The sequence below is a fragment of the Rhipicephalus microplus genome, chromosome 2, assembly GCF_043290135.1.
Source record: "Rhipicephalus microplus isolate Deutch F79 chromosome 2, USDA_Rmic, whole genome shotgun sequence".
Taxonomy (NCBI): Eukaryota; Metazoa; Arthropoda; class Arachnida; order Ixodida; family Ixodidae; genus Rhipicephalus; species Rhipicephalus microplus.
The window spans coordinates 40574423-40587273 of NC_134701.1; the positions used below are offsets into that span (position 1 = coordinate 40574423).

General features: G+C 55.4%; 1 pseudogene; it reads left to right on the plus strand.

Moving 5' to 3' along the window:
• The first annotated feature begins 840 nt into the window (after positions 1-840).
• LOC142788915 (uncharacterized) lies at positions 841-1947 on the plus strand (annotated as a pseudogene).
• The last annotated feature ends 10904 nt before the right edge of the window (positions 1948-12851 follow it).

Consider the following 12851-nt stretch of genomic DNA (forward strand, 5'->3'; position numbering starts at 1 on the left):
AAGATTAGAATAAAGGGAGCTCAGCGGCTGGCAGAAGTATATAAATAAAATAAAAAGGCAGCTGCGAAATTTGGGAACCATCTAAACTACCTAAGAAATGAGACGAGCCTAGAGCAGAGGTTTATAACTACAGCTCAAGGTGCTAGGCGAGAAGGGGACGAAGCTATTGAATATATAAGAACAAGGGTGACAGGAAAGTTTCAACAAAGGATTGCTTTATGCACCACGATAGACAAGGATGAATGAGGTGGCGCAATGGCTCCATTTTCACAATGAGAGTGGGAAAGAGCTGAGAAGAGGATTCCTAGAAGTACATCAACAGGCCCAGATGGCATTCCAATAATTCTGATAAAGACATTGGGTCCGAATACTAAGCAGACTTTGAGAGAGGCAGTTAGCAAAATAATAATTGTTGGTGAAGTCCCCGATGGATGGAAACTTAGCAGAATGAGCATAGGGGGACAAAGCTGACATGGTGGGCTCGGTGGCTGGGCCACAACACACAACAGTAACCCACTTCTGCTCATCATGTAGGTTTTCCTTTCTGCTGTCACACGCGTGCTACTGCCTGCGGTAGTAATGTCAGCGATCGTCGTGAAGGAACCGCCAGACCTGTGCACCGGGATTGACGTAACAAGTTGGCGCATCCGCGTTGACAGTCATTCCGCCTGTCCAACTGCACCACCTCCTGGAAACTGGATGCTTGACCAAGTACCGGGAGCCCTGCTGTCATCGACAACAATCGCAGAGCCAGCTATAAAGGAACCACGATCACCACCCGCGCTCTGTGGGCTCGGTGGCTCTGCCACAACACACACCAGTAACCCACTTCTGCTCATCATGCAGGTTTGTGAACCAGACTGCCTTTACACTAAGAGAACTAGTAATTACTTTTTGGTGCAGCTTCCAAGCCCGCAGTGCTGCTTTGATATTGCCTGTGATGATTGATTGATTGATATGTGGGGTTTAACGTCCCAAAACCACCATATGATTATGAGAGACGTCGTAGTGGAGGGTTCCGGAAATTTCGACCACCTGGGGTTCTTTAACGTGCACCCAAATCTGAGTACACGGGCCTACAACATTTCCGCCTCCATCGGAAGTGCAGCTGCCGCAGCCGAGAATTGAACCCGCGACCTGCGGGTCAGCAGCCGAGTACCTTAGCCACTAGACCACGGCGGCGGGGCAAGGTGTGAGTGCCTTAATGTGATTAGGTCTATTTTGCTACAGTCAGGAGATATTGAAACGAACCCATGTCCTGATACCGCTGCTGTACTTGCTGAACTGAAAAAACTGTCCGCTGGCCAAAGCACAATAATAGCCGCCATGCAGGACCTTAAAAGCCAATGCGCGGCTACAAGTGCCGCACTCGTCAACTTAAGCAAGAGGTTAGCGGATCTAGAGGGCCATTATCAGAAACTACTATCACTTCAAACAGAGATACAGACTATACCGGCGGATACTGAGCAAACAGCAAGGCTCGTTCACGCCCTCAATGCGCGAGTTGACAAGGCAGAGAATCGCTCAAGACGAAACAATTTTGTGTTTTACGGCCTTCCTGACACAGCAGCATCAGAAACATCGGTCACGTCTGAAGAAAAAATTATACGTCTGTGCTCAGACCACCTGGACGTGCCACTTGAATTTCAAGATTTAGAGCGAGCACATCGTGTTGGTCGCCATTCGGCTAATCGTCGGCGCCCATAAATTGTTAGGCTCAATCATTATAAGAAAAAAGAAATGATACTCTCAAACGGGCGCAAACTTAAGGGCACCGACCTCAGCATCGGTGAAGATTTTTCGCCAGCAGTTAGAAACGCCCGCAGGCAACTTGTTTCTTTTGCAAAAGCTAAATCTGTGCTATTTTTCTTGCGCTTTAAAACTCTCTTCATTGGTTCTAAGCGGTACCTGTTCGATGACGCATCGCAAACAGTGAAAAACATATAGCAGTCAGCACGTCATCAAAAAACAAGCCACTCCCCTCGAACAAAACATATACCTCATGTTTCCCTTTCAATAAATTACACTAACATACGAAGCTTCCTTCCCAAACGAGAGCACGTGTCTAACCTCGCACTGTCGTCGAACAGCAATGTTCTTGTAATCACGAAAACGTGGCTTTGTAGCGACGTCTATGACTCGGAAGTATTAACTAATCTGCCAAACTTCAGCGCCTTTCGAAAAGATCGTGACGGGACTAGAGGAGGAGGTGTGCTCATTGCAGTTAGTCAACAGCTGTCGTGTTCTGCTATCAACATCACACCAGAATTAGGAATAATGTTTTTCTATGCCATGCCGCCACACAGTCTGTCATTTTAGGTGTCTGTTACAGGCCTCCGCGCAATAGCACCGACTTCGCTCATAAACTAAACAATGCACTAAATCTCGTTTGCTCTCGGCACCCAAATGCCAACCTTCTTCTTTTTGGAGACTTTAACCTGCCAGACATTGATTGGTGGAGCACCGTACCCTCTTTAGTAAGCCAAACCGAAGCGAGAGATTTTCTGTACGTTTGCCTCAGCTTTAATCTAACACAACTTGTATCAGAGCCGACCCGTGTTACCCAAGACACTGCAAACACTTTAGACCTAGTACTGGTCAACTGTCCAGACAGTTTGTCGTCCATTACCTTTCTTAGATAAATAAGCGACCACAAGGTCATCCATGCTTCTTTTCGCTTTGCTCCAGCGTTGCGGCATAAGCGCGAAAAAACTATACACTTATACGACAAAGGTAATTATGATGCAATATGTGAACATTTACAAAATTTTCTACCTTTCTTCCAAGATACGTTTCATAACCGCACCATTAATGAAAATTGGCTGATATTCAAAGAGAAAATAAACAACTTAGCAAACCGGTACATACCAAAAAATGCCTTTTGATTGCATGAACGAAAACCATGGTTTAATAATTCGCTCAAAAGACTAGAAAACAAAAAGAAACGCATGTATCGCGCCGCTAAATACAGGACAGACACGTTTGCATGGTAAAAATAGACTGTTAAAAAAATCTGGTCAAAATGACGGGAAAATCTTGGCAGCTCTATTTCCAAGCATTTGAACGTCAATGTGACAGCAGGCCGTCATTTCTAAATTACGGTGCATTTTTTTTTCATTTTGACGTCTCCCATGTCAATATGGAACACAACCTAGTCGTCAATTTCACAGCATATTGTCATATAAAAATGACAGTGTTCTTGATCATTTTGACAGCTCGCCATGTCAATAAGATTGATTGATATGTGGGGTTTAACGTCCCAAGACCACCATATGATTATAAGAGACGCCGTAGTGGAGGACTCCGGAAATTTCGACCACCTGGGGTTCTTTAATGTGCACCCAAATCTGAGCACACGGGCCTACAACATTTCTGCCTCCATCAGAAATGCAGCCGCCGCAGCCGGGATTTGAACCCGCGACTTGCGGGTCAGCAGCCGAGTACCTTAGCCACTAGACCACCACGGCGGGGCATGTCAATAAGAAATACAACCCAGTTGTCAATATGACAGCTTCACCGCCGATGTGTCTGCACGTAGTCATTTTGAAATGACGGTGTTCTCGATCATTTTGATGTCTCGCATGTCAATACAATATACGACCCGGTAGTCGCTTCTACAGTGCTGCGCAATCACTTCAACTACATGCAGTTAATTTCAGATGACGATGCTTTTTAGTGTGGCACTTGGCATGTTTATGTAAAATAAGAACACTGAATATGACAGAGTGATGATCTGCTGTCTGAATGCTTTCATGTCAATTGCAAAAACGTTTGTGGGCTTTGCGGCCCAGTTTTTCAGAGTATATGTCCGTTGGCATGCCTCATTTACATGTCTTTGTCAGTATGGTCCACTGAAGTGTGTCTTACTTACAGCAGATTCTGCAAAAGGTACTGCAATGCAATTGGCGCATGTACTTGCATATTTATTTGAAATACGGTTGCAGCATTAGGTCACCACCACACCATGAAGGGCACTGCAGCTCCTGAAAAACGAAATGTAATACGATGTATAATAAAAGCTTTACTACCTACATGTAGAGTTTCGCAAGTTTACACACTAAGTGCTTTATGTAAGTACAAAAAAATTGTACTTACATAAACACATAAGAAGCATAAGACATAAAGAACAATGCGATTGCCATTAGCAATCCACAGCTTGTAAGTTGTAGTTCACCTCGCCTGTGATGCACCTCATCATTCACCCGGTCCCGGGCACGGTTATCTGCGAGGCTCTTATTTTTTAAGATGATTGATGGGAGCTTGCGGCGATACCAAGCACGGCCCCAAGCGTGCCTAAATTGCAAAATTGCACACAGTGCTTCATTTAACCTCGAAGTGATTGGCCGCGGAGTCCGGGAAGCCGGCACGCGATGGGCTGGGTAGTGGCATTCGGTGACGATGTCTAATATAGGTGCGGCGACGAAAAATAGGGGCGCAACATGTTTGGTCTCGCACTTCGGGACGCCGACACGCGCCGGCTGCGCGACGAGCTTGGCCGTAGGGTCCGCTGCCGATGCGTGCGTAAAATGAACATCCACTGCACTAAAGAGCAGGCGGGCGATGCGCTCCGTTGCTTGCGAAGAAGCACACTGCCGCGCGACCGCTGACGCGTTGTTCTTGCCCACAAACTTCGAAGTTCGCCTTGCGCGTCGGCGTCATGAGCGGAGTTAGGCCTAGTGGCGACTCCGAGCAGCAGATGCGCTGGCCGTGGTGCCCGATGTTCCAAAGTGCGTAATGCGTGGTCGCGAGTACAAAGAGTCGTCCTGCGATCATCTTCGTAACGACGCCCGAAGTGCTCATAAGCAGAACCTCCAACCGAGTATCCGACGAGTCAAAGCAGAGTCGGTCTGAAACGTGCGTTTGCGATGTTGGTCACGAGCACAGCAAAGAATTTTGCAAGAATGAAAGCATGGAAAGAATACTCACCTTTTGCAGGCGCATTAGCTTCGGGAGTCTTGCTTCGACAGCCAAAGGAGAAGGTCGTGTCTGTGCGCTCCGCGCTTTTTCGCCGTCTCTCCTTCACGTCGCCATCGGCCATACCATGCTGAAGGCGCCGGTTCTCAGGCACTGCGCCGTGCTCCCGACCGGGTTGCAGAAATTAGGTGCATTTTTTCATCTTCTAACTACTACTACCACCACGTCAGTCGCTCCCCAACTCTCGCTGAGTGCGGTAGCTCGCGGGCCGCGCTCGTCAGGAGTACGGCTCTTCCGCAGCAATACGTTGGCTCCAGCGTCAGTGACGAACTTCTACCCTGAAACTCCTGTCGGATTAACCTGCCATGGATTGCCCGGAACCCCCCACACTTCACACTGCTGGTTAGTGAATTAATTCTCTTTCACTTCACGTGTTGTATGCGGCCGACCGGCGTGTGTCGTGGTGTAGGGACGCGGCTCCTAGCGCGTAGCATAGACGCGCTCTCCGTTTTTTTTCGCACTAACTGGGAAGTGTTTTCTTGAGTGGTGTCGTGCATCCCTGTGAACACGTTCACGAGTGTGACGATGCACTCGCCAAGGCACAACTCCGTCCCCGACGCCCGCTCGCCCATCGCGGCATCCCCATCAGCAGAGAGCGCTTTAGTTCCTGCCCCAACTTCTGAGGAGCCCACGAGGCGCCCTTTCTGTCACCGAAGATCAGAGAGCCTCCCGACCAACAAGGTCCAGGCACACCGCCATCTGTTCTTCGAAAAGATTGCGACCGACAGCATTAAAGCCATAGTGGAAAAGTGGCTGCAGGCCAATCCTGTAGCGCAACCACAGGCCCCCATGCCGGCCTCCCAGTGCGCCAGCGGGGCCGCACCTGCCACCAGTGGTGACTGTGCCACCGGAACTGCAGAGGAGTTGCCACAAAGCCCCATGCGGACCGAATCTCCTGAGCAGACACAGGGGCCTGCTGGCGTTCCCCTACCTCTCAGCTCTGATGAGGACGACGAGGCAATGGACTTCTCAAACTCACGGAAGAAGCTGCGGGAAGAGAGTGGGGACGAGGACGACCACGCACCACGAAAGCAAACGGCCACTACCCCCTCCGAATCCTGTGAAGAGGAATCACACACTTCTCAAGGCTCAGAGAAGATGTCCGGGAGCGAGTGCAGAACCACGGTGGATTCCGAAGTGGCGTCCACCACAGCGGACATGACATCATCTGCCACAACAGGCGGCACGGACTCCGCGAGTTTGGATGGTGCAGGCACTTGCCACCTCCCCACTACCGCCTCAACGGACGACCTATCGGCCCCTGTGAACCCCTGCCCTCCCTCCCCCCACACAGAAGGACTGCCCTTGCCAGCAACCTCTCCCCAAGGAGTAGAGAGCACCCTACCTGCCCCTGCAGCAGAAGGGACCACCGAATCTCCCGACAACCCATCCCCTGACGCTTCAGCTGCCATGGAGGTGGTGGAGGAAGTTCTTACCAGTACCACTACAGGGGGCAACACCCGAAAGGAAGCCCCTTATATGGCGAAAGACTTTCTCCTTACACCGTCAGTGGGGGCCACATCTACCAACCGCAGAAAGAAGGGAAAGAAGAAGCCGACCAAGAAGCAACCCCCGGATACTGCATCGGAGGGCACGGCTGCCAACCTCCCCCAACCTTTTGGCAAGGCCCCCACTGCAGTGGACACCACAAGGAGGCACAGCAGTGCAGCGGGGAGTCCCCCAGACACAGAGGGCTTCCAGGTGGTCACTACCAGAAGTGCCCGACACCGTGCCAGGGACCTTATTGCGGCTGCGGCTCTGTCGGTCGACCCTGCCATTGTGGGCACAGTTCTCTTCCTGCCGTCGGCCCCCGGAGGTACCTTCAGTGGATCCCTACGCCTGATCCTCGCACAAGCGCTCTGTGCAAGGCCCGGCGTAGCCGCAATTCGCGTAAATCAAAAACGCAACATTGTGGCTGCTGACGCCATCACGCGAGAGTGCCTGGAGCAGCTCCTGACCATTAAGGAGCTGAAGGGGATCCGTGTCACTGCCAATGAACCCGCTGACCACAGGACCAGCACGGGGTTCCTACACGGTGTCGACGGGGAGCCTGCGGCGGACGGCCTGCTGCCTGGGATCCAGTCGGCCGTCCCGGTGCTCTCTGCTGCCAGGGAGGGGCGAACCGTGACGCTCCGCTTCGCCGGCCCTGTGCCACCAGAGCACGTGTCACTCTTCTTGGTACGCTTCCCAGTGCGGCCGGCCAGACTTCGCCCCCTGCAGTGCCGGCAATGCAGTCGGTTCGGCCATGTCAAGGAGAGCTGCAGCTGGCCAGGCAGCTGCATCAGATGTAGCCGGACCCACCCGGAAGAGAGCTGCAAACAGACCCGGCCTCGGTGTGTCAACTGTGGGGGCCCACACTCCGCAGACACCCCGGAGTGCCCCCGGTGGCAGGAGCAGCGGAAGGTTGCCACTATCATGGTATCTTCCCCAACCATCCTCTCGAGACGTGCAGTGGCAGCGGCGGTGCGAGAGGAGATTCAGGAGGCGCGGACCTTAGCGAGCGTGGTGAAGGGCCACCCTTCACCATGCTCGCCACCTTCACCACCCCCCTTCCGGCCAGACCCATCCTGGCGCCTCGCAAATCTCGTCTCCAGCCACTCCAGGGACAGCATTCCACTGGCACTGCTGCCCCTATGGCCCTGCCGGCGGCCACTGCTGTTCCTGAGGCCCCGCCTGCTGCAGCTGCTACTCTCACGGCCCAGCCTGCTGCTATTGTCCTTGCAGGCCAGCCTGCTGTACCCACGGCTCCTGTGGCCCCGCCTGCTGTGACAGTAGCGTTGCCTCCAGCGGACCCGGCCTACCAAATCATCGCCACCCTGCTGCACACCCTGTGGTCTGTGGGAGAGTCACTTCTTCTGGACCACCCCCTTCGAGCCATCTGTTTACAGACGAGAGGCTCTCTGCTCCCCACAGCCAATCATGGCTAGCTCCCCGCCCGGGACGAGCCGAGGCCGCCGCCCAAGCGTTCTTCAGTGGAACGTCAACTGGCTGGGGCGGCGGAGGGACTACCTGGCAGAGCACCTTCTGCGGAGCGATTACGACGTGCTTGCGCTGCAGGAGGTGTATGCCCGGGCGGAGGACCTTCGCCTGCCGGGGTATGTTGGATACAGCAGCAGGACTGGCTGCACCCAGGCGACCTGCCATGATGCCCTCTTCCTGAACGACGGCCACCAGCAAGGACGTTCCTGGTGTGCTGTCTACGCCAAGCGGGAGCTCCCGCAGGCAAAGGTGAAGGGGGCTGACCTGGTTGGAGGCCCCTTTGAATGCTGCGCTGTCCGCATCTACATCGGGGGGCAGGACACCGCTGTGGCCAGCATTTACGTTCGGCCGGGCCAGCCCTGGGACCCCAGATGCCTCGGTCAGCTGGCGCATTGCCTGGGCAGGGAGTTCCTGCTTTGCGGGGACGTTAATGCCAAACATCCAGCCTGGGGCGGCCGCAGGACTGACGCTCGAGGCAGAGAAGTGCGTGATATCCTCCAGCAGCTGGGGCTGGCGATCCTGAACTCGGGTGCCAACACCTTCCTCCGTCGTGGGCACCAGGCCACCAGTACTGCCATAGATCTCAGCGTGGCCTTGGAGGCTTGCCAGTACGCCTGGTCGCCATTTCCGTACACCTGGGGCTCAGACCACCTGCCCATCCTGTTGTCCCCCTTCAGAGGTAGGGCCCCACGGGACGGCGGGTACCGCGTGGTGGATTGGCAGGTCTACCGGTGGCTACTCAAGCAGGACACGAGCAGCGGGGACCTGCTGCAACTGGTGGCCCACAGTGCGAGGGCAGCAACAGTCACTGCCAAGGTCCAGCAGGGACAGCCCGTCCCGGACATCCGGCACCTGGCTCCAAGGGCGGCACGGCGACGTGCAGAGCGGCAAGCCCTGAACAAGGCCCAACCGGAGCCCTGGACGGTCTTCCGGCGAATCGATGCCGTCTGCAGACGCCACGCACGCAGGCGCCGGAACCAGAGCTGGCAGGGCGTGTGCGTCTCAATCAACCGCTCGCGTGATGGGACCAAGGCCTGGTGCCTGCTGAAGTGCCTGCTGATGGCGCCCCGGGCCTTGAACCAAGGACTGTCCCTGGCTGTTCACCTGTCCATCACGGCTGCGAATTCGGCAGAACGGCCAGAGACATAGCCCCACTGCCTGCTGCACCACCGCCTGCTGCCCTCCCTTGCCCTACCTCCTGCCATCATCCCAGATGGGTGTCTGCGCAGGTGCGGGAGCTGTGCGAAGAGCCCATAGGGATACACGAGCTGGTGGCGGCCCTCGAGAGGACCAAGCGACGAAGTGCTCCAGGGGCCGACGGCATCACCTTCCGAATGCTCCGCAACCTGGATGGAGGTGGCCGTCAACGACTCCTGGGGTACTACAATGACGTCTGGTGCACCGGAGTCTTACCCGAGTCCTGGCAAACTGCGGTGGTGGCGCCAATCCTGAAGCCCCGGAGGAAGGCCACAGCTCTCTTTTCGTACCGGCCAGTCTCTCTCACCTCCGCGCCCTGCAAGGTGATGGAGAGGGTGGCTCTAGAGAGACTGGAGCGGATTGCCGACCACCTGGGCTTCTTCCCAGAGCAGCAGACGGGCTTCAGGCGACACCGGTGCACGGCAGATTCGATCTCGGACGTCGTCGCTACCCTCGAGGACGCCAGGAGCAGCGGGGACGTGGCCATGCTGCTGCTGCTGGACGTGGAGAGTGCCTTCGACGGACTCCCACACGTGGCGGTCGAGGCGGCCCTGGACCGCCTCGGCATCAACGGGAGCCTCCGAGGCTTCGTGATCGCCTTCCTGTCCAGGAGGACCTTTCGTGTCCGTGTTGGAGGGGCAACCAGCCAACCCAGGGACATCACTGCTGGGGTCCCACAGGGTTCAGTACTGAGCCCCTTCCTCTTTAACATGGCACTAGCAGGACTTCCGGCGTACCTCCCAACAGACACCAGGTTCCCGGCCCACTGTTCCGTCTACGCAGATGACGTGGCACTCTGGGTCCTGGGACCAAGGTGGTCCATCCCAGCCATCAAGAGATCACTGCAGGCGGCCCTCAATGCAGTGATAACCTACCTCGGAGGCATCGGGTTTAAGGTCTCTGCCACCAAGACCGAGGCCCTGCTGATTCACCCGCTGGCGACAGCTCGCACCCACGTGAGACGGCTGAGGGTTGGCAACCGCACCCTGCCTTGGAGGCTGGTAGTGAAGTACCTGGGGCTCACCATCGACCACCGGCTCATGTGGATCCCGGCTGCCAAGGCTGCTGCCACCAAGTTGCGGCACGTCCAGGGCGCCATCAGCAGGCTGCAGCTGCGTGGCCGTGGCTGCTCCACCAAGTGGGCCCTCCGGCTCAACCAGGCTGCGGCGTCCTCGGTCCTCCTGTACACCTTCCCGCTAGTGAACCTGACACCGCCCAGGAGAAGCCTGCTGGAGGGACTTCACAGGGGTGCACCGAGGGCCATCCTGGGGCTTCCCAAAAGCTCGCCGGAGGCAGCGACTCTCGCGGAGGCGGGAGAGTGGCCTCTGACGTTGCGTACGCTCCAACGTGCGCTGGGCCACATCGACCACCTTCACCGCGCCACCGACGGCAGGGCCCTCCTGGAGCGTCTCTGCAGTCAGCCAGGATCACGGACGGGAGGCCTCTGCCTGCTGTACCACCAGATGATCCCGGATACGCCAGTCCTGGTTACCTCTCCACCGCCTCACCACCAGCCACCAGAGGTCCACCTCTGCTTGGAAGGGGCAACCAAGCGACGGACGCCTGCGGCCGCACTGCAACAGGCGGCCTCCTGCAAGCTCCAGGAACAACTGGAGGGATCGCTGCAGGTGTTCACGGACGGATCTGTGATGCCGGACGGGACCGCAGCGGCCGCATGCATAATCCCGTCCAGAGCCAATAGCAGGCAGTGCAGGCTACCCTTCTCGGCGAGCTCCACGGCTGCGGAACTGGCTGGACTGCATCTCGCGGTAGGCCTGTTGGCCGAGTACATCCCTCTTGAGCCGGCCGCGGTCCTGTGTGACAGCAAGGCGGCCCTGCAGACCCTGGCCAACTCCCGCCGTGCTGGACTGACGGCCTGCCTCCTGATAGCCGAGGTTCGGGCCCTCACCGACGCCGGGGTGTCCGTCTCCTTCCACTGGCTGCCCTCCCACGTGGGCATCGCTGGAAACGAGAAGGCGGACACACTCGCTAAGGCTGCCCACCAGCCTGGTACCCCCTACTCCTGTGCCGTGGCGGCCAGGGACTATTCGCAAGCCCGTCTCAAGAGGCTCCTCGTCACAGTCCACCCAGACACGAGGGTGGCCAGCGGGCGAGGACCAAAGCCTCTCCCAGAGACGGGCCTCACCAGAACAGAACGGGCCTCCCTGTTGCGACTGCGGACCAGCTGCGTGTGAACAGCGGCCCGCCGCCACGCCAAGCGCCTCTGTCCCTCCCCGGCCTGCAGCCGTTGCGGAGACCCAGAGACCCTCGAACACCTCCTCTGTGCCTGCCCTGGCTTAGCACAGGAACGCTTGAGGGCCTACGTGGCCTACAGGAGACAGGGTCTGCCCGTCTCCACCCTGGAACACCTGCTGTTCCCGTCTCGTCCACATCCAGCAGCACTCCGAAGCCTGGCGGAGTTCGTGGAGGAGTCAGGAATCGCTGCCTACCGCTGATCCCAGGAGCCATGCTGCCCTTGCCCTTGCCGACGGCCTGCTGCTGGCGCTGAAGTGGACCGGACACCCCTCCTTACACACCACACACTATTTCTCCTATCCTCTTTCATCCCCCTCCACCCCACCCTAAAGGCACTGCACCATGTCGCCTGTAGGCAGACAGAAATTAGGTGCCTTCTTCCTTTTCCTCATGAACCACTAACACACGCATTAGCTTCGGGGCTGTGCTTTCTGGAACACGGTTTTCACGATGTGTCGCCTCCAAAACGCAAACTAATTCAATCAAGTGAGCACAACCGCAACGCGCACGCGGTTTCTGCAATAAACAAAAAGACTGGTAGACAAAAAAAAACACGCGGTAGCAATGGCGGTGACGGCGGCTCGGGGAGAAGCGGGAGAGAGAGGCGCAAGCCGACAGCCAAAACACGTGTTGAGCGAGGACCTGTGACGTATCCTGTACGGAAACCAACCAGAGCGCCCGTGGGTTCTTGCCAAAGAGGATACATAAATATTTATGTATCCTCCTTGGTTCTTGCTCGCCTCCTTTTTGCTCTCTCCACTACTATTGATGGCAGTTTTGCTGTTTTCTCCAAGTGACGCCGGCAGCTTGTCAAAAATTATAAAGAAATGGCCATCAAATGACGAGTAGTTTTTACAGTGTACTACGCTGCTGAACGAGCATACCTATCAGCAATTCGCAAGGCGAAAGATGCGTTCTTTTGCGATGACCTTCCGAAACTTTTAATCAATAACACAAAGAAATTCTGGCAGGTGATAAATCCTCAAAAAAGGCACAGTGCAACACTTACCAGTGAAGAAGGCGAAAAATTCGACGATATAGAATGCACGACCCTTTCAATGCAGTCTTTGTGTCTGTATTTACTGGAAAGTTCACCACGCTCCTCTTTTTTCGCGTACCAATGCAACAAGTCATATGCCGACCATTACATTTTTCCCAGATGGCATCTCATCGTTAATCGACAATGTTAAACTCACATCGTCAGCCGGCGTGGATAGCATTAACTCGAAACTGTTAAAGAATACTAAACATGTCACCGCAGTTTTTCTGTGTTTGGTGTTCTCGCAGTCACTTTCAACTGGTGAAATGCCATATGACTGGAAGGTGGGAATGATTGTTACAATCCACAAAGCAGGTGACAGGAATTGCCCGCTTAATTATCCTCCCATTTCATTAACGAGTGTGCCCTGTGAGCTCATTGAACACGTCATGTACACAGAAATTAT